Below are 21,435 nucleotides of genomic sequence, written 5' to 3' on the forward strand. Positions count from 1 at the left end.
GAGTGTGTCTCCTCGGTTTTGAGGGAGGAGTGGCATAGCTCACTGCTTAATAGCAACTCATCTATTAGTGGTGGAAGGAGCGGTAGGGTGTCATGACCCCTTCACTACAATCATTCGCTCCTACTGTTCTTAGATTAAAAAAGCATTGAAAGGATTTATTATTGTTTGCTTCCCTTGCATGTATATAAAAGGGCAATGATTTTGTCACATTTATGTTTTCATATTCATTTTCATGTTTTTGACGTCAGGCATCAATTGTGAATATTGTGTAATATTATGATTTTTTTGTTTTTGATTATCATGATAATCTCCATAAGAGTAGAAGAAATTTTAATAATAAATTTGAAACATAGAAAGTTAAGTTGTATGGCATAAAATTTAGAAAGGTATAACACACTATAACAAAAGCTAAAAGAATATAAAGAATCTTAGAAAAGAACAAACAAGCACAAAATATACAAATAAAGAACAACTAAGAAAGAAAGAGTAAATGAAAAGATAAAATTTTCAAATACAAAGAGATAGAAAATACATGGAGAAATTGTTGCATTTATAGACAAAAAGACTAAATAGATATAAATGGGCGATGCTTATAGGGAATTAGGAAAGAGAAAAGGGGGAGGGAAAACCAAGAAGAGAAAACTGTTGAGTGTTATTGAATACCTCTTTGCTTAGAGTATTTATTTAGTTAAGTGAGTCTACTTCTTTTGAAGATGGCTAAACTTGTATCTTTGACAAATTCCAAAGTACGAATTATACATTATACCACATTAAAAAATAGTTATATATATTCTTGTGAAGTACACAGATCTGCAAGTAGTTATATATATAAAACTTAAGACCAAAATGCCACTAATGTGAATATTAAGTGGTATTTTGATGTTAGAAAAAAAATAAAAGTAAACTATACATTTGTGGGGCCAGAGAATTTGTGATCCCGGCCCACTTTACATTGGGGCTCAAGGCCCGCACCAAGGAGAGACGTTGCCGAGGATATGCAACGAAAGTCCAAATGGCCTAGAGATATAGCCGAGGACGATCCTGTCCTCGGCATCCCGAAACTTAGAAGGAAAGAATGGCACGCCATCAAAGGCAGCTCCCAGAGCGCTCCCAGAAGAAAGGGCGAGTACAGTGTAGGAGCGGTTCAAGGAAAAGCTGTCACCTCCGCATTGAATGCGCCAACAAACGTCCTGGTCGCATTAATGGGGAAAGGACCCCTGAATAATGTGGCGACAAAGAACAAGAGAAAGGCTACCATTACTGCAATTAAGTACTCTGCGCTTGACAGAGCCATGCTCTTCAGTTTTTACAACCACCTCCAACCACTTTAGGTATGGGCGGATAAGACATGTATCAGTCCTATAAAGCTGAACCTACACGTGAATGTTTAAAGGAGGGGAAAAGCTAGTATAAAAGGAGGAGGAAGCAACCAGAAAAGAGGGGGGGCGACATGATGTATCGTCCCTAGGACCATTGAAACCTAGCAAAAAAAAGGAATAATAAGAACATTAAGCTCCTAGGACGAGGTCCAAGGACTGGAGCCACCCAGGCCGGGCCAAGGAGAAGGTCTTCTTGGATACGCTCAATTCACCTCTGTGCGATCATCATAAACACCATGACTAACGACTGTCCGTTCACCAAGGCCTAACCTGTTAGCCCACTCTTTACAAATTTATTGTTTTGGTTTTTAACGTTCGAACTCAATACTCCTTGGGGATCGTTATAAATTGAGTCCTTACAACATTATACTATATTTATTTGTTAGCTTTTATTAAAAATATTAAACTGTGTTGTAATTTTTCATGGTCAAAACCTTTTACTTATAATTTTAATATAATGTGTTTTAGTAATTGGATAAATTCAAGTACAACTTGTATTGGCTTTTTTAAATCATGAAAATAATTAAACTATAACAATTTAAAACCATATAGTAACTATTTGTGTGTCAAACTTTAGAGTACTACTTGAAAAATATCAATTACTTTATAGTAATTATTTTTTGTCGTTAAATGTTATAATTTTTTTTTTCATTATTAGTATGCGTTTAGATACTATTTATTTTGCTGAAAACTGAAAATAATAAAAAAATAATTTCTAAATTACTGTTCACATAAAAAATACTGTAGATAAGCCTTAATGCATTTTTTCATAAACAATGCAAAAGGCGTTGGTAAAAAAAAAAAAAAGAAAAAGAAAAAGAAAGGATGGCAGACGTAGACACGTGAGCCAAAAACACAATCCAAACAAAGCTTTAGTGATGAAATTCATATTTCGTCGCTAAATCTATATTTTTAGCGACAAAAAATATTTCCTCACTATGTTTCATTGCTAAAAATACATTTTGTTGGAGTGAAACAACATATTTCTCAAAAAAGGATGAAATGAAATTAATATCAATTTATAGAGTTTTTTTTTAAGAGAGTTTTAACATATGATGTCTGATCCTAAATAGTTTTGAAACTTGGACCGGATTAACCGGAACCAACCATCAATCTGGGTTTTTAAACATAAAAAACTGGAACTCTCTGTTTTGCAGCAAACCGTTCAAACCTTAGTCAAACCGTCCAGTTTGTGGAACTGGGCAGGGGTTTTCCGGTTTTCTTCCACACATAATTTTGATAAAAATCTCCGGCTTTCATCTCGTTTGTCAACAACAACACTGGATTTCACCGTTTAATGAGAGACCAAGAGAGGGGAGGGAGAGAGAAAAAGGCGAGAGTAATAGTGATTAGAGAGAATGAAGTAATATAGTAATAGAAAATGGAGAGCAAACTTATGCTGGCATTAGATTTTCTGGAATAGAAGTTGAATACTGAATCATGCATTTTCGAAGAGATGTTTTGTAGGCATTCTTGGAGCTAACCAAAAGGAAGAAAGAGAAGAAAAATGAACAAAGTATCAGACTATTAGGAAGGCTAGAAGAGAGAAGATAGAAAGCTAAAGATATCATTTTGAATTGACGGTGAGGATGAAGTTTTGAATGTGACAATATTCGGATTTGTTAATTGATAAGACTAGAGAGAACAGTTTATAAAAAATAAAAAAATAAAAACTAGAGAGAATAAGGCAAGATAGGGGAACACGTGAATGAGAAGAAAAAGGAAAGATGATATTTTTGGTAATAAATTACAAAAAATATCATCTTTCCTTTAATTAAAATATATTTTAACCTCTTTATATATATTATTTTAATTAAATTTGTAAAATTTTGTATATGTATTTTCTCATTTTTATACTAATAAATTATTAAAATAATTATGACGTCATCACAGTTTGATTTCGGTTAGACCTCGATTCGACCTTAAAAACCTTGAACCTCTCCTTTTTACAGTTCACTGAATGGTTCGGGTCTAAAAACCAGTCCTAATGATAACTCTTTATTATCAGACTAAGATACCAATCGGTTTTTAGTGTAGCTGGAATCGAACCCTAGATCTCTTATTCAACCATCAGAAACTTTACCAATTGAGCTAATTGGAGCCCATATTTATAGAGTTTCTTTATATAATTATTTCCAATTTTTATTAGTTATACACATTTTTATGAAAAGTAATAGGTCACTATATAAAGAATTTAAACCCATAACACTTTCAAAAAGTAACAATATTTTTTGTACTTCTTCTTGAATAAAAAAATTTGCGTCTTTATTTATCTTTTTGTTTTCTAGTCTTATTTTTCTTTTATAACTTTTGATCCTTATACAATATGGATATCATAGAAAATATATATTTTTTCAATGAAACTTAACCCATAACAGACTTCTAACCAAAAAAAGAAAAAAAAAGAAAACTTAAGGATAATGTATGAAACAAAAAGCAAAAGATGAAAATTGAAAAGCATACAATGTGGGGGTTGGAGTTTTGGTGGGGTAGGAGGAAAATTGTCCCCCTCAATCTCTGGCTCCGCAATTTGACTCTCATTAAAAAAAAGAAAAAAAAAGAAAGAAAGGATTATACTAAAGATCTTATAAATTTTTACTAAAGTTTAAACCTCATGTTATTAAATAAAAGATATAAGGTTTGAACTCCGTCTTTATTAAAAACTAATTGGTGCTTTAGCTTAATAATAATAAACAATTATCATAGCTCGGGCGCTATAAATTGAAATACTATGATATCTATAATTTTTCTTTATTTTTTGCAAGGGATATCTATAAAAATTAAAATAGGTACTAAAAGTTTTACTACACTTAGCTTACAAAGTTAAAAAAAAAAAAAAAAAAAAAAAAAAAAAAAAAAAAAAAAAAAAAAACTGATGTGTTATCAATCATAAAAAAGACAATTCAAATATATATTTATGAGGTGATTAAAGCCTATTAAAGTATTAATCACATTCATTACCATATCGGTTTAAAGCTTTATGCAGTAAAACCAGTAATATCTTTAACATTTCTTTTGTGATTGGTGACAAATCATGTAGTGTAAGTTTGGATACACGTTTACTTTTGCGTTTTGTGTTTTGTTTTTTTTTTTTTTTTTTTTTTTTTTTTTTTTTTCTTCTTTTCTACACACGTTTCAGACTTTCAGGGGACAAGCGCAACAGTAGAGTACTGTTCAGTACTGTTTGGCCCTGTTTTTTTGACTTTTCTATCAATCAGTGGGTCCGTGCACTGTTCATGGACCCATAAATTTCATTTTTTATCAATTTTTTCATTAAAAATGGGTCCCACAGCACTATTCACACATTTAAAAATTATTTTGCTACAGTGTTTTCAGTTTTCAGTTTTCAGTTTCAGCAAAATAAGTTCTATCCAAACAGACTCGTAGTATCCTTAGCATCACTCAAAAAAGAACGTTAGTCTCAACTTCTCGCCTCATTAGGGCACGCTAGGTAGACTGTAATGGTGATTACATCGGAATAGGGATATGTATTACAAGGAATAAAAGATGTTGTAACATAATACTTATTACTATTCATTTGTTTGGTAACATTAGAATACAACTTAAGATATATTTTAAGAAATATCTTACGCATATAATTATATTTTCTAAAAAATAATATTTTTAAATTTGAAAGAAAGATTAGTTATTTTTTATGACTTTTTATTTTCATAATTGTTAAAGATTAGTTATTTTTTATGACTTTTTATTTTCATAATTGTTATGTGTATATGGAAAGTTTGTTTATTTTGAAATGTATTAATTTCTCAAATTAATATATCTATTAAGGAATGGTTATTACAATAATTTTAGAGAGTAATAGTTATTCCTCATTTTAAAGAGAGATGGGTGAAAGTTACACATTTTTTAGGCCATTGATTATTATTAGATCTAAGGATAAAAAAAACACTCATAATAATCTCATTATTACTTCTTAGAAATTAGTGGTTTAGGCATTAATTTTTCTTATTAAAGAAAAAAAAAAAAAAAAACTGTAGCATTAACTCTCCACAGTCCTCCACGTCATCATCTTCTTACTCTCATCCTCTCTCACGTCTTTCTTCTTACATTGTGTACTTTTAGGCCATCACCATTATTACTCCCTTTGAGACTATACCCAGTCAGTCGGTCAAAAGAGCATTTTAGTGAATAAACCAACAAAATCAGAGCCTTTTTTTCCAGCATCTGTCCCTGTTTCCCTTTCAACTGTTCGTGTTCAAACATCATTCTAAAGGATGTCAAGGTGCACTTTCGTAATTATCTCCCAATCCCAAGCCCATTTCCACAGCTTTAACCCTCATTCTATTAAGCACTCATACCTCCCACTCTCTCTCACTTACTCTTTATTCTTAGAGTTGGAAATACTTATAATAAAGGTGTGTAAAATTTAAGTCAGGGTGTGCAAAAAATATTTTTAAGAAAAAATTATAGTATTAAACTAACCAAAAAATATATTATATATATATATATATTTTTTTTTTTGAAGTCAGGAGGTTCATTTGAACCCCTGAGAATAATGTAGTGTCACCCTTGGTGCTTGATTGATTCTAATCTCATGCAAATGTGGTAAGTTCTTTATTCTCATATATATATATATATATATATTTTTTTTTTTTTTGAAGTCAGGGGTTCATTTGAACCCCTGAGAATAATTTAGTGCCGCCCCTGGTGCTTGGTTGATTCTAATCTCATGCAAATGTGGTAAGTTCTTTATTTTCCAGATTATAAAGAAAAAAGGTTCTTTGATTTTTGTTGGGAAGAAAAGACCGAGTGAGTAATATATTACTCCCTAGAAATCAATGGTGATGGCCTAAAGTACCTAGTGCAAGAAGAAAGATGTGAGAGAGGATGAGAGGAAGAAGATGATGACATGGAGGATAGTGGAGAGTTAATGCTATAGTTTTTTTTTTTTTTTTTTCCTTTTAATAAGAATAGCTAATGCCTAAATCACTCATTTCTAGAAAGTAATAATGACTAGGAGTGTGCATGAGTCGGGTTGGGACGGGTTAAGGGGATTTTTTGACTCAACTCACCATGGTGGGTTAAAAAAAATTCAACCCAACCAAACCCAACCCATCACATAAGTCCAACCCAACTCAACCCACATAGGTTGGGTTGAACCCATGGGTTTGACAATTTTTTTTATAACTATTATTATTAAATTGAGCATAAAAAATATAAATATAAATATATTAAAAAAAAACTAAGGATTAGTATCAATGTAACTCCTTAAAGGCAAACACTAATGATTAAATAACAATTGTAATTTACTAGGATTTATTTGAACGAATTGGCTTTTATATAGGATAGGAAGAATTGGTTTTTTTTTTTTAATTATTAATTATATAATATATTTTAAATATATATTAAATATATCGGTGGGTCAGGTTTGGCAGATTTGGAATTTTATGACCCAAATCCAACCCGACCCGCTATCCAAAAAAAATTTGTAACCCAACCCAACCCACCAAGCCCTAAAAACTAACCCAACCCAGCGGGTTGGATTGGGTTGGGTCGGTTTTGACGGGTTGGTTGCACACCCCTAAATAACAGTACTATGAGTGTTTTTTAATCCTTAGATCTAATAATAATCAATAGTTCAAAAAATATGTAACTCTTGCACTGTCATTATTACACTACGTACTTTTAGAATGGTGATTTCTAGGGAGTAATATATTACTCACTCGTCTTTTCTTCCCAACAAAAATCAAAAAACCTTTTTTCTTTATAATCTGGAAAATGAAGAACTTACCTCATTTAATTTGCATGAGATTAGAATCAACCAAGCACTCTAGAATCTGTACAAAGCAACAAAGAGCATAATAATAAGTTTACATGTTACACGCATTAATACAAGAATATTATCCATTATCTTCATCCTCAAAAAGTTTTACATATTACACTATTCAAGAAAAGTGAACCAAGAGAATATGCATGATGTAAACACTTTTAGAGAGAATATTTATGCAACATAAAGAAATTAAGAGGTTTAGGTAAAATATCCCATTACGTACCTAAAATCTCATAATTGGTATGATCTATAAGATCAAAGACTGAAGATTTGTAACTAAGAAACGTGGATTGAAAGAGAAGAAATTAGGAGGACAAGTTTTGAACTATTGAAGGAGACTAGGGTGAGAGAGAGTGGGAGGTATGAGTGCTTAAATAGAATGAGGGTTAGATCCTCAAAAAAAAAAAAAAAAAAAAAAAAAAAAAAAAAAAAAAAAAAAGAAAGAAAAAGAAAAAGTAAAAAGAATGAGGATTAAAGCTGTGGAAATGGGCTTGGGATTGGGGGATAATTACGAAAGTGCACCTTGACTTCCTTTAGAATGATGTTTGAACATGAACGGTTGAAAGAGAAACAGGGACAAATGCTGGAAAAAAAGGCTCTGGTTTTGTCAGTTTATTCACTAAAATGCTCTTTTGACTGACAGATTGGGTATAGTCTCAAAGGGAGTAATAATGGTGATGGCCTAAAAGTACATTGTGCAAGAAGAAAGATGTGAGAGAGGATGAGAGGAAGAAGATGATGACGTGAGGATAGTGGAAAGTTAATGTTATAGTTTTTTTTTTTTTTTTTTTTTTAAGAAGAGTTAATGCCTAATTGTAGGATGTAATATAGTCATTATTATGAGTGTTTTTTGACTAATAAATCTAATAATAATTAATGATCCAAAAAATTTGTAATTCTTGTGAAGTTATTCTAAGTACTAGGTGTAATTTAAACCCATCACTTTTAAAAAATTGTTATTTATAAAAAAAATATTATAGTTAACATAACTTTACTGTTTACCGCTCCTATGGCTATATAAATGGACGAGGCCGGCAGATGGCAACAACGTAGACCATATTAGCCTCTCCCCTTCACTGCACTAAACCTGTAGAGACTTTGGTCATCTTGTTCTGTAACATAACAACATGGCGATATCTTCATATCAATTTACCTTGTCCGACAATGAGATCTTGAGACAAATTTGTCCAACCCACTTCCACGTTAATGAAAAGTTGGATGTTGAATCTCTTTTCATTATGGCCGAGAAAATCCTCAACCGTTCCACTCTGGTGGTTGATAATTTTTTTCAGGTATTAGTATACCTTCTTTTGAGAAAAAAAAAAAAAAGGGTCTGAAGGTTTACACTTGCAGTAATTCTCACTTTCCTCCTCTACCAATAGACCATGCATAATAATTTGGTTTTAGAATTTTATTACAATGCTTTGTTTAGACTTTTAGCATATTAGTTATATACTACGACTTTTCTTTTTATTTTTTGTTTTAAAAATGTTAAGACCGTGATATGAGACTCATTAATTGTTATTAAATATATGCTCGATCACTTTTTTTTGTCCACTGGCTTTGTCCTATTAAAATGCCATGAACACTAGCTTTGACACTTAATTACAGCAAAAGCAGGGTACCAAACAACCATTGAACACTTGGAGGAGAAGACCCCCAAAGCAAGTTTTAGTCCGCCATTGTGTTTACTCAAGAAAATTTCCTTTGAGGTAATTGCAATTTTCTTTTTTATTTTTCTTTTTTTCAGTTTCCCTCCTTTTTGTATTAAAAGGATAATGATCAATTTCATATATATAATATCAAAATGTTCTAAATATTGCTTCAGACTCTATTTTGATTTGTCCATTTGAACAAAACATTTTGATACCGCCCTATTTCAATGTATCGTTTTAGGATTATTGCTAAAAGTTTCTATATATATGTTACAAAATTTATATACCTAAGTCTACATCATATGATATTATACCATACCTAATTATTAATTCAAAATCAATAATATGCACATTCTTAATATCATCATTGCATAATATGAATATATAACATGTGATATATAATTAAAGAAAAAATATATTAATGAAAAAAAAACTATGTCATATATGTGAGTAAAGTAAACAAGAAAAACACATTGTTAAAGGAAAATAATAATAAAATGTCATATGTGAGTGAAGTAATATTAAAAAGAAAGTTGAAGAAAAAAAATAATGATTCATTTACATACCAACCAAAATCACTATACTAAGTAGAATTGATTGAAATGAGTAGAATGAAATAGGATGGTTGGAATTTAGAACACGATGGAATAGATGAGTAATTTGTACTTGTTAATTATTTGAAATAAAAAATCCCAACTTTTTCGGGCGGAATAGAATAGAATTCATAACTAGTATATATGGAACCATTTGGTCAATGACATTGTCTTTTTTTTTATTTACTCACATCAAAGTTTTTTTTTTTTTTTAAATGTCAGATGCAATGCAAGGAACCAGGCTATCCAATTGCTCATGCAACAACACTGTCAATACTTAATAATTTGTTATCACGCTATTCCTGGGATGCAAAGGCAGTGCTGACCCTGGCGGCTTTTGCTTTGGACTATGGAGAATTCTGTCTGCTTGTGAAAATTCAGTCATCGAAGGAACTCGCCAAATCAGTAGGAACACTCAAGCGAGTACCTGTTCTCTTAAAAGGCGTAACAATGCAGAAGAACCAGCAAGCCTTTATTGATCTTAACAAAGTGGTTAAAACTACAATGAAGGTGATTAAATGCATCTTTGAGTTGGAGAAACTGTCCAATTTTGATTTTGACACAAAGGATGGATCCGAATTGGCAACAGTGCTGGGCCGTATCAAATTGGATGTTTATTGGGCTATTACAACCATTGTAGCAAGCACAACTCAGCTATCATCCTGCCTTATTTTCGATGAGTAAGTTCAAGTTCTAGTTCAAGCCCATGTATATTATATGGCATCCTCAAGTCCTTACTTAGTAGTCTTAAAGAAAGTTTATCTCACATCTTGATAAAGTCTGTAGTTATTTTGTGATTTAAAACTCAAAACATTATTTTGCAAGGTTTGTATAGAAAAATTTATTGTTAATGTAATATACTTCTACTATTGACATAGAAAAAATTACCGAATTTTTCACTTGATATTTTAAAAGCGTTAGGACCACAAATAAAGTTACAACTTGCCCACAACTAAAATCACAACTTGCCCATGTGACCAATTGTGAGTGGTGGAGTCCATAACTCCACCACTCACAACTCACTTCACGAATAAGTTATGACAAAATTGTGACTATAGTAAACATTTGATAAAAGAAAATACTAAAGTTACAAATTATTTTACAAACTTTTTTACAAATGGCTAAATAAGTTGTTATTTGTAAGTCAAATAGTGATGTTAGTGGCGAACTCAAATAAAAATCAGTAAAAATTTGCCACATTTATAATTTTTGTAAAAATATTGTAAAAATGCTGTAAAATACATGATTGGTCCCAACCATATCACAAAAACACAAGCCAATTAAGGATGATATAGTCATAGATACATGGTATATACTATATACCATCTTACAACTGTTAAAAAACCATGGTTCTGTTAATTTCCAGGGACAAGAAACAGGAACTAAACCCCTTTGCGGATAAACTGAACGTCATCCTCACCGAACTCGAGAAGCAGATAGTATTTTGCAAAGAACAAATAGGTTAGTACTTAGCGGTGGTTTCATTTATAATGATGCAAACTTCCTTGCTTGTGAGTTGTGATGCACTGCACATTAAATTGTGGTTTCATTTATAATGATGCAAACTTCCTTGCTTGTGAGTTGTGATGCACTGCACATTAAATTAATTCATTGCCTTAAAAGATGGACTAGTACTATAATGATGAAAGATCTTGGTTTAATGCAGCGGAGACACAGGATTACGGGAAGCTCGTAAAACTTTTTCAAACCTCTATGGAGATCACGGAGGTACTTCATGAACTGATCGATCCAACAAACAGGATGCAGCCACTGATTGATGGTTCTACTAAAACACAGGTATGCTTTTCTAGTACATGCATCTTTTGTTCTTGTATAAGAGGATGAGATCACTCAATAATAGTTTGATTGCCGTAATATATATATTTCTACTCTAGAAGTGCGAGTGTTGGTTGAAAAAAAAAAATTATATTGATCTATCAATTCTATTTTCAATAATGTTACCTTACCTCTTTCTTAAAAAAAAAAAATACAAACGGTAATTTATATATGGCTTTTAAACATTATAATATTGAATCAAAAAAAAAAAAAGAGTATTATATATATATATATATTCTTTTTTGTGTATGGATAATTTAGTGGTTGGGAGGTAAAAGATTTGAATCTTAGATATCTCGTTAAAAACATTAAAAAAATGTCAATTGAGTTACAACATTTTTGACAAAATATATATTTGAGATTATATTATTTGAGTTATTCAAATAGACTTATATACTTAATAATAATTAAACCCTATTTAGTACGAAATATATGGACTATTTATATTATAAATAATAATTTGATTTCTTATAAACTCATTTACTAAGTTTACATAAGTATATTTTTAATACATGTATACATATAAATAAATATTATTATATATACCCCAATTGAAACCTATACCCACGAACTTGTTTAGAATCACATTATTATATATATTTGACTTTGGTTCGTTGATCATAGTCAAACATATACTTAAATTTGAGCTTCATTCTTTTACTAATTAATTTTTTTTTTTTAACTTGGGTGGAACTCAATCTACTTATGAATAACTCATACCATTTAATTAAAGCCTTAATTTTATAACTTCCCCACAAAATTATGTGAGCTAAGGCGGGTACATGTTTTTTTTTTTTAAATAGTAGACAACTAAGTTCTAGCTGATCAATGTGTGAATTGACACATAAGAATTTTCTTACCGAATCAGTGCTAAGACAAGTTTCTTGACATGCACCCATTAATGTATTGCACAAATTGCAGGTTGAAATTGATGTCCTGAAGGGGAAGAGTGTCTTCTTGTTCATTTCAGACCTAGAAATCTCCAATGATGACATTTCAATGCTTCAGAAAATTTTTGATAAAGCAGGGAAGGAGAAGGAGGAGCAATATAAGATTGTATGGATCCCATTTGTGGAGCAATTGAGGGAGGGCTTGGATAAGGAATTTGAGACAAAAAGGTCTACAATGCCCTGGTACGTAGCGCGTTACTATTTACCAAAAGCAAGCTGTAGGTTCATCAAGAAGCAGTGGAACTTCAAGGTTAAGCCCTTACTTGTGGTGTTGAACCTTCAAGGAAAAATGGAATGTGAGAATGCCATCCTAATCTTCAGTATCTACGGAGTTGAGGCCTTCCCTTTCACCAGCGCAAAAGTGAAAACTATGGAGACGGATTTCAGTTGGCTTTGGTCACCGATAATTAATGCTAATTCTGAGATTGAAAACTGGGTAAAGTCATTTCACAGATCTAATGCGTGCGCGAACACACACATATAGAAAATGCTAAGCCTACTAAAAACTTTCAAACGGACATGATATTGAATATAACAAGATAATAATAAATGACCATTTGAATTATATTTTATGATTGGTGATAGCATCAATTTACAAGAGTTTGATAAAATTTATAGTAAATCTAGTATCACTTATAGACATATATATCTCTTGCTCATTCAGATCAAAGAGAAGAAATACATCTTTTTGTATGGAGGCCAGGACAAAGAGTGGATCCAAAAATTTCCTGAAAGGGTAAAGGTTCTTGCTGAACAAGACTTGATAAAGCAAAAAGGGATATCTATACAGTGGGTGTCCGTCTCTGAGAGCGAAGGAAAGGTCGACCTAGTGCGCTTCTGGACCAACATTGAGAGCCTGTTCATTTCCAAGGCTCAAGGGAAAACCCAGATAGACGAGGTGGCTCAAGAAATCCAGAAATTGCTTTCCTACAAGAATGAGAAAGAATGGGCTGTGCTCACCAAAGGGTCTAGCGTGGTATTGGTGAGTAGTGGCGAAGTTATTTTGAAGGTGGTGGAAGAGTTTGAAAAATGGAAGATTAAGTTAAACGAGAAGGACTTCGCATTGGCTTTCAAAGATTACCATGACGAGGTTTTTAAGGATGAAAAACACATCTGCCACCACATTAAAATTCCATACAACACTGGGAAAATACCAGAGACCTTGGAATGCTCCCATTGTCAGCGCATCATGGACACGCATATCAGTTACAAGTGTTGCCACAACGATGGTGCTGCATAGGCTGTGCATTATGTTGTTACCTCACTTCAGACTTAGTATTGCTACTAAATTAAATAATGTGGTTATATTGGTAACCAAATGAGGTGAGGTGTGCTGTGACTATTAAATATTTATGTTTTATTATGATGTGTGATCTAATGCCACTAGAGAAAGGCATGCAGTGTGTTATATTTCCTACTTAAAGAAGCCCCTAGGAAAGGGCAGAGTATATGTTTTATTGGTTGTGTTATTCCTTTCTCTTGGTTTATGAAAGGAAATCTGTGTAATTATATTCATATTGGTATTGATATATGTTGCATTACTAAGTCTCATCTTTTTCCACAATTTTTTTGTTACAATTTTCATGTAACAGATTGTGAATTTGTCTATTATTTACATATGGATCAATTATTTTTTTTTCATTGCTTAGACTTTGTCATATCACGATTGTGGCAAAAAAACAGAAGTATAAAAGTTTGTGGTACTAGATTTTTTCTTCCTTCCCTAGTGAATAATTTCTTCCCTTTTTAGCAAATGGCAGTATAGAAAATCAAAATTAGGGATTAATTGACCTCATTTTCGAAGGGTACTCTTTGATCTATATTGAAGCCAAGTAGGCCCAATAGGCTTTTATCTCTGATATCCAGGCTATTCTAGCTTCTCTTAGTTCCTAATCAGCCCACTAGATATCCAGGTTAGCAAACTTGGAATGTTGGACCTTCCGATTAGAACCGTGGGGCCTTACCCCTATGAAAACTCTTCCACCCCTATGAAAACTCTTCCACCTGTTTCCATATGTTGGACTTTATGTAGCCTTATTTTAAATTTTAATGATATGTTTTCTATTGTAACATAAAAAATCTCAATTTATGACACAATTATTATTTGTAAATTATAGTATCACATCAAAAGTCTTAATTTTAGCAATAATTATTATTATTTTTTTGATAGGTAATTTGCCATAATTATTAAATGGCACAAACTGTTGTTATTTTTTTATTTTTTATTTTTGAGAAACAACTTTTGTTATTTTTATGTCACTCTTTTCTCACAGAATCATCATTTTTTTTTTCCACTTAAGTGAATAATTTTGTCTCAGAACTCCATCGGACTATCACTATTTAATGTAAATAACATTTTTTCTCCCACGAAATAAATTTTTTTTTTTTTTCACCCATCAGTGTCCCTCTCAACTCTCAACTACTACCAGATTTTCCCACAATTTCATACTGTCTCCGAAATCATCACCAGCAGAGACAACAAACAGAACCACCCTTTTGCAAAAAAAAAAAAAAAAAACAGAAACACTATGATTCAAGTAGCAATGTTGAATCTCCCCAGCCGAAAAATCAAACCCCAGGTAGCCATCTCTGCCAATCAAACCCATTTGCAAAGAACCCTCGCTTCTTGTATCAAACCAGCCTTCAAGATCTCTCACCGTCTCTTTTCTCTCTTTATTCTCCTCAGCCCAAACAACACTTCTCTCTCTCTTTTTCTTTCTCGCTCAGGTGAGTCCTCCTCTTATTTTATTTCTTTGCTTGTTATGTTGAGTTGATATTTAACATATATGGTAGATTTGTGTAGTTAATGGTTATGGGATTCTTTTTGTTTTTTTGTATTTGTTTTTTTCTCAATTTGGTTAGATCCTTAAGCTATGTGGCCAAGAAAGAAAATAAATCCCAGGCATTGAGTCAAAGAGAGTTCATAGGTGCCGATTTGCGCACAAACTGATCATATGTTGGAATTGGGGGACTAGGAAAAATAAGGTAAAAGAATATGAATGTTTGTGTTATTATGTATTTCATATTGAATTGTTTCTTTTTTCGAAGGATTTTTTCATTTATTTTGGCATCTGAGTGGTTTGTATTTATCTATATTTGAAATTGTTATGTCTCTTATCCATTTTGAATAGAAAGGTATAATTTTATGAAAATATTTTCATGTTTTTTTAATTGTATTAAGCTTGAAGTCTTATTTATAGTGAAGAAAAAATAAACTATTTATTGAAAAAACAAAGCTATCACTTTTTGGTTGGGTTGGGAATGGACCTGGATTTTTCATCAAAATGGTGGGGGAAAAAAAATCAATGGTAACCACCAGATGAGGCAGTAGCAGTAGGTGTGTCCAAGTGGGAAGCTGGCCTAATAGGCCAATTTGCTGCCTTTCTATTTGTTAAAGAAAACTATGGATGTACTTTGGAGTCAGTTCGGGTATATCCAAACTTATTCTCTGGAATATGAACCTATGTTTTTTTTTTTTTTTGGTGTTCAAATGCGTTAATACTAGGATAAGAGATGCTATTTTGGAGGCTAAGATTTGGCATTCCTCTTAGGCAGGATTATTCTAGAGAGTTTATCATGAGAGCGGCTAAATGGGAAGTTAAGGAAAGGGGAATGTGGATTTTGCAACTCTGTATTGAACATAGCATTGTGTTGCTCTTGCGGCATCTCTAGTTCAGCTCTTAGATGGCCTCTTGTAATTTGTTAATTGTTTAGATTTCTTTCTTTGTTTTTGGTTTCTGTAGTGTGTTGTTGGCTGGCCCAGCTAGTATTTTGTCTTTGTGATAGCTTTAAACGGAGTTTCAGCAAGTATGTTTCCATAGATAGTAGAGCATGGATTAGAATTCTGTAGTGATTTAATAACAACTTTAGAGTCTCCCTCAAACTCAACATCTGTCGGTGGATGAAAAAGTTGGAGTTCTTGTAGGAACTGTTCAGCCACTCATTTAACATTGCAGACCTCTGTAAAGGGAAGTTCTAGCCATATTTTATTTCGTTGATTCCATAAAACCTGCACTGTAAATGCGGACACACTGGACTAGTTTGGTAAAGCTGGAAAAAAATTGCTGGTCATTTTCTCTGCAGAAATCATATTCTACCCATATCATCCTCCACAGAAACCTGACATGTCCCACACCAAGCATTCTCCACCACTTGCCTCTTAAATAAATTAGTTCGTGTAGGGAGGGCTCCCTACATGCTCTCCATACCAGCTGCTTCACTTTGTTTGACACAACAATCTACCAAATAAAATTCTAAAGCAGTTTTCATACTAAACCATTAGAACTACTGGGGCCATTTTGAACTCTAATTTCATTAACATTTGATAAGCTTTCTTGACACTAATTTCCATAGAACTCCTACCCCAAAATAGCAGTCCTCTCAGGGCATAGTGCTTAAAGGAATGCTTTTTATAGCTTCAGCATCATAGGGTAGAAAACTATTTTCAATGAGCTCAGAATTCCAATTATTCCTTGATGCAGCAATTAGGAGACTTAACTTGGTCTCAGCAGGAAAATCTCTTTTTGGGGAGAGAACTTCCGTATGAGAAACTTCTGGCAGCCAACTGTGATTCCTAATTTGGATGGTCTGGTCGTTACCCTCCCTCCACACACCTCCCTTGTTAATTATATCCCTAGCATGAATAATGCTTTTCCAAGCAAAAGATCACTGTTGCTTGTTGTTGGCTTCCATGATGGTAGAGTGAGGGAAAAAAATAGCTTTGAAAAATCTATAAAATAGAGAATAATCTCCATACTTGTTTTCCCAATAGTGCATCACTGAATTTCTCCAAATCATGAAATCCCTCTTGCCATGAGCTTTTGGCCTACACAAAGTGTCCCATTTAACCCAATAAATCTTATTTTTCTATCCTCATTGTCCCTACCAGAATTTTCACACCATATTCTCAAGATCACGATAGCCCCTTGGGGAGTTTGAAACAACTTGTAGAATACATTGGAATAGCTTGAACAGCAGCTTTGATAAGAACCTCTTTGCTTGCTTGTGATAAAAGTTTTTCCTTCCACTTAAATCCTCCTCCACACCCTTTCCTTGATTTGAGCAAAGCACTCTTTTTGAGCTCTACCAACATAAGAAGCAAGCCTAAGGACTTCTCATACTGTTGCACGGTGGGAACTCTCAAGACTTCAATCAATTTATCCTTCTGATATCTAGGAGTATCATTACTGAGGAAAAAAGTGGTTTTGTTTCGATTTAGCTGTTTACCTGAAGCCACTTCATACCATCCTAAGATCTCTTTAATCTTTTGGCATTCAGCTAGGGCGGCTTTGATAAATAGAAGGTAGTTATCTGTGAAAAATAAGTATGTCACCCTTGGACCCCTCTAGAAATAGAGATTCCTTGAATCTGTCCTTGGTTTGCAGCCTGAGATGGTAAAGCATGAAGCACCTCTACATTGAACAAGAACAAGTATGGTAAAAGTGGGTCACCTTGCCTTAGGCCCCTAGAGGGTTTAATAAGGACTTTTGGTGCCCTATTAATCAGAATGTAATAAGAAACAGTTCTAACACCCCATGATTAAGGCTACCCATTCAACCTTGACTCCCATATTCAACATTATTTTTTCTAAAAGAAATCAATCCCACTCTGTCATAGGCTTTACTTATATTTAGATTTCGGGCCAAGGAAAAGTTTCTTCCTTTTCTTTTATTTTTCATAAAATACAATGATTTTAAGGCTACTAATACATTGCCAGAAATTAATCTCCCAAGGACAAAGGCACTTTAGGGCTCCAAGATTATATGTGGAAGAATAATCTAGAGCCTATTAGTAATCACCTTGTTAGTTTACACATCACATTAAATAGACTGATAGGTCTAACACCAAAAACTCTTTAGGGATTTTAAATTTTTGGAATCAAAGTTATGAAAGCATGATTTATAGATTTTAAGATTCTTCCCAAATTTAGGCAAGATAACACCCCCTCAGTAACATCACTCCCAACCACATGCTATAATTTTGACAAAAGATTGGGACATACCATCCAGCCTTGGAGATTTCAATGGGGCCATTTGTTTCAATGCAACCTAGACCTCCACCTCTGTATATGGTTGTAAAAGCATGGCATTCATTGACTGAATTACACATGATTGAACCCCTTCCATTACCTGCTATAAGGCTTGCGGATTGGATGTAGTGAACAGCTGAGAGAAGTAATCGACCAAAATTGGGGGCAATCTTGGCATCATTTGACTTCCACTCACCCTTCTCATTCTTGAAACCCCTAATAGCATTCTTTCTTTTTCTCTGAGTAGCTCTACCATGGAAAAATCTGATGTTCATATCCCCATGTTGTAGCCATTGAGATCAGAATCTTCGCCTCCACATTCTCTCTTCTTTATCAAGAAGAGAATTCACCTCCTTATGTAGCACTAAGATCGGTTAATGATTGTGACCTTGTCTGTATGCCAACTGTTTGTTTAAGCAATTCTTTTTTTGTCTGAGCTCTCTTTTGACACTACTAAAAACGGTTTTATTCCACACCCAAAGTTGTTTCTTTGCAAGTTTTCAATTTCTCATATACTCTAATCATTGGAGTACAAGTAGTGTTCAAACCCCAAGCTGACTGAACAGTTTCTTCACAATTATCGTTAGCGAGCCACATCTCTTCAAATTTGAAGGGCTTGTGTTTCTATAGGGCAGCAGTACCCGCAGGTTCGAATTCAGCAGCCTGTTCTATTGTGGTCTAATACTTCCAGAAGCCAACTAAGGTTCTGTTGAGGAGGTTAACTAAGTCTCCAAGCCATTTCCGAGTCAATTGCAAACAATTGGAGGGAGAATGGGAGGCTGGAAGTCTCTGCTGTAACAGATAGTTAGAGTCAAATTAGTTAGACCAGCTGCTTTGTTTTTTTAGTGGCTATTTGTTTGACTGGTCTCAGGCTTGGGGGCTCACATCTAGTGAATCTCTCCCCTTATTCCTAAAATTTCTTCTCCTTTGTAATTAATTTTCTGTTTTGTTTTCTTTTTCTTTGTAATTTTTGGTTTGCTTTGTGTCTTTCATGCATAAAGCAGCTTCTTGAATATACTTCTTTCTTATTGTACAGCAACCTATAAGATTAAATTGTATTCAGGTAGTTAGGGTGTGAGTTAGTATAGCCTACACCAATATGAATTAAGGTCAGCGTGAGCCATTTAAGTAGCTGCATTCTCATGCAGCCTTCTATAAATAGAATATTGGCCTCATTTTTGTAATCAGTTTTGAAAAGTGAAATAAATACCTAGCCGTTTGAGTGCTATTTTGAGAACTAAGAGTTCTTTGCAAGGTGCTATTAATCCACCTGTAAGTTTCTCTAAACAACTCACTCTTCCATTTCACCATCTACGCCTAAGCAGCAACCCTTGGACACCCTACACCACTAACTTACCAAGGTCAGGCAATAGCTTGTAATCTATTATGTCGCAGTGAAATAAAAGAGAATAAAATACTAAAAGTCTCAACATCCATCTGTATTTATCATGATGAATTAGGTCCAACAAAATCATTTATCACTGACATAGCATTTTTGGTTTTTGCACCATGCAAGGGTCTTGAGTTATTAAACATGTGGCATGGTAATACTAAGGGGAATGTGAGAAATCTTTTCTCGGAAGCAATAAGTGACTGCAAGAAGTATGGTAAAGACTATAAATTTGAGAGAGATTTACTTTGCATTTTGTTAGAACATGTATTAACTATTCTTTATTTTCCTCCTTTTTTCAGGAGATAGCAGTCCACTCCATACAATGTTCTCTGATGAATTAGATTCAATAGCAAGGGTACTATTCATTTGTTAATTTATTATATTTTGATTCAATGTTGGGTATAATTTGTTTTGTGTAGAGAATAGGTAGTTTTGCAGAATAATTGAAAATTTTTGAGATTTTTCTTTTTTTTTATTCTTTTCTACCCCTCCTGTCCAATGTCGAACTAATATGTTGTTTATTTTTTGATTGATGGTTTTCACAAAATGAACAACATCTTCATTGCTGGAACAACCAACAGATTGAAACTTATAGATCCTGCTCTTCTCAGGTAATATTCTCTCCCTCCCCTTCTTTCTCTCTTTGATGCACCAACACATCTACTCATCCTTATAGTGTTCAATTCATAGACTGGGTCGATTAGAGCTTCTTATTGAGATAGGCGCTCCTGATGAAGCAGGACGTGTTCAGATTTTAAAAGTTCACACTAAAATGTTATTAGATAGCTCTTTACTTGAGTTGGACGTGAATGCATAGGTAACTTGCTTATTTTATTTTATTTTTTATTTTAATAGTATTGATAAATGGAACCATAATCTCATGTCACTAGTTTATATTACATGTATTTTTGTTAATAATATAAACTTTTGTGGGTTCGGTATTCAAATCCAATTTGCCTTTTGAAACTAATTGTTCTTCTACATTTTCTTTTATTTATTGGGATTCAAGTTTATGAAGTGAAGCACTTTACAGCCAACAATAATCAATCAAGTTATTGGAGTTAGTCACGTATAGAGATCCATACAAAAGAGTTAGTCACAGATTGGATATTTGTGCAAAGTGAAGAAGTCTATTACATAATCAAGTCCAATTGGGTATAAGAGTGAAGGTTTAACTGTAGGTTGATATTTTGGGATAGACTATGATAGTAGTAAGATTCTTCATATTTGTAACCACTTGATTATTGATTAGTGGATTCTGGGGAGTGGTGGCTTAAAATTCACTCGGTAGAATTTTTGCCTTGCGAGAAGTTTTTCCCATTTGTTAACAAATTACCATATCAATTTAATTTCTGCTACATTTAGTTTATTTGGTGATTTCTTGGTGCCTTTATGATTTGCTTGTAATTTGACCTAATTAATTAACTTGGATAATTAAATTTATTAATCGGAATTAATCTTTTTTAACCCAACAAAGAGCCTCCTTCATTGATTTGCAGAGCCATCGGAAAATATGAGCAAAAGAATGGAGAAAATATGGAGGGAGAAAAAGAGAATGAAAGAAAGATGTGACTAAATGGAAATTAAAAGAGATATGAGTGAAGAAAGCATATCGGACTGTGGAAACCACCTTTCTTTTATATAGCTGGCAGTGTCCATAAAAGTAAAAACCCCTATTTAGTCTATACACGAATCTTCGTTCCTTGACTGGCAGTGTCCCTAAAAATGATATAGAAGGTTCGGACTTAGGCTAAAAGAAAATAAAAGAGTGGTCATAAATCATAATATATAGCTTTGAAAATGACCAGAG

General features: G+C 33.1%; 1 long non-coding RNA gene and 1 pseudogene across 1 annotated transcript; both read left to right on the top strand.

Annotated features, from left to right (window-relative positions):
* Window positions 1-8,297: 8,297 nt before the first annotated feature.
* On the top strand, window positions 8,298-13,480 carry LOC115980735 (annotated as a pseudogene).
* Window positions 13,481-14,599: 1,119 nt separating this feature from the next.
* On the top strand, window positions 14,600-20,972 carry LOC115982305. Its single transcript, XR_004089584.1, has 6 exons — window positions 14,600-14,931; window positions 15,067-15,189; window positions 19,749-19,839; window positions 19,925-19,980; window positions 20,207-20,442; window positions 20,635-20,972. It is a non-coding gene; the product is annotated as an uncharacterized LOC115982305 (long non-coding RNA).
* Window positions 20,973-21,435: the final 463 nt, after the last annotated feature.

This window comes from Quercus lobata, chromosome 3 (genome assembly GCF_001633185.2).
Source record: "Quercus lobata isolate SW786 chromosome 3, ValleyOak3.0 Primary Assembly, whole genome shotgun sequence".
Taxonomy (NCBI): Eukaryota; Viridiplantae; Streptophyta; class Magnoliopsida; order Fagales; family Fagaceae; genus Quercus; species Quercus lobata.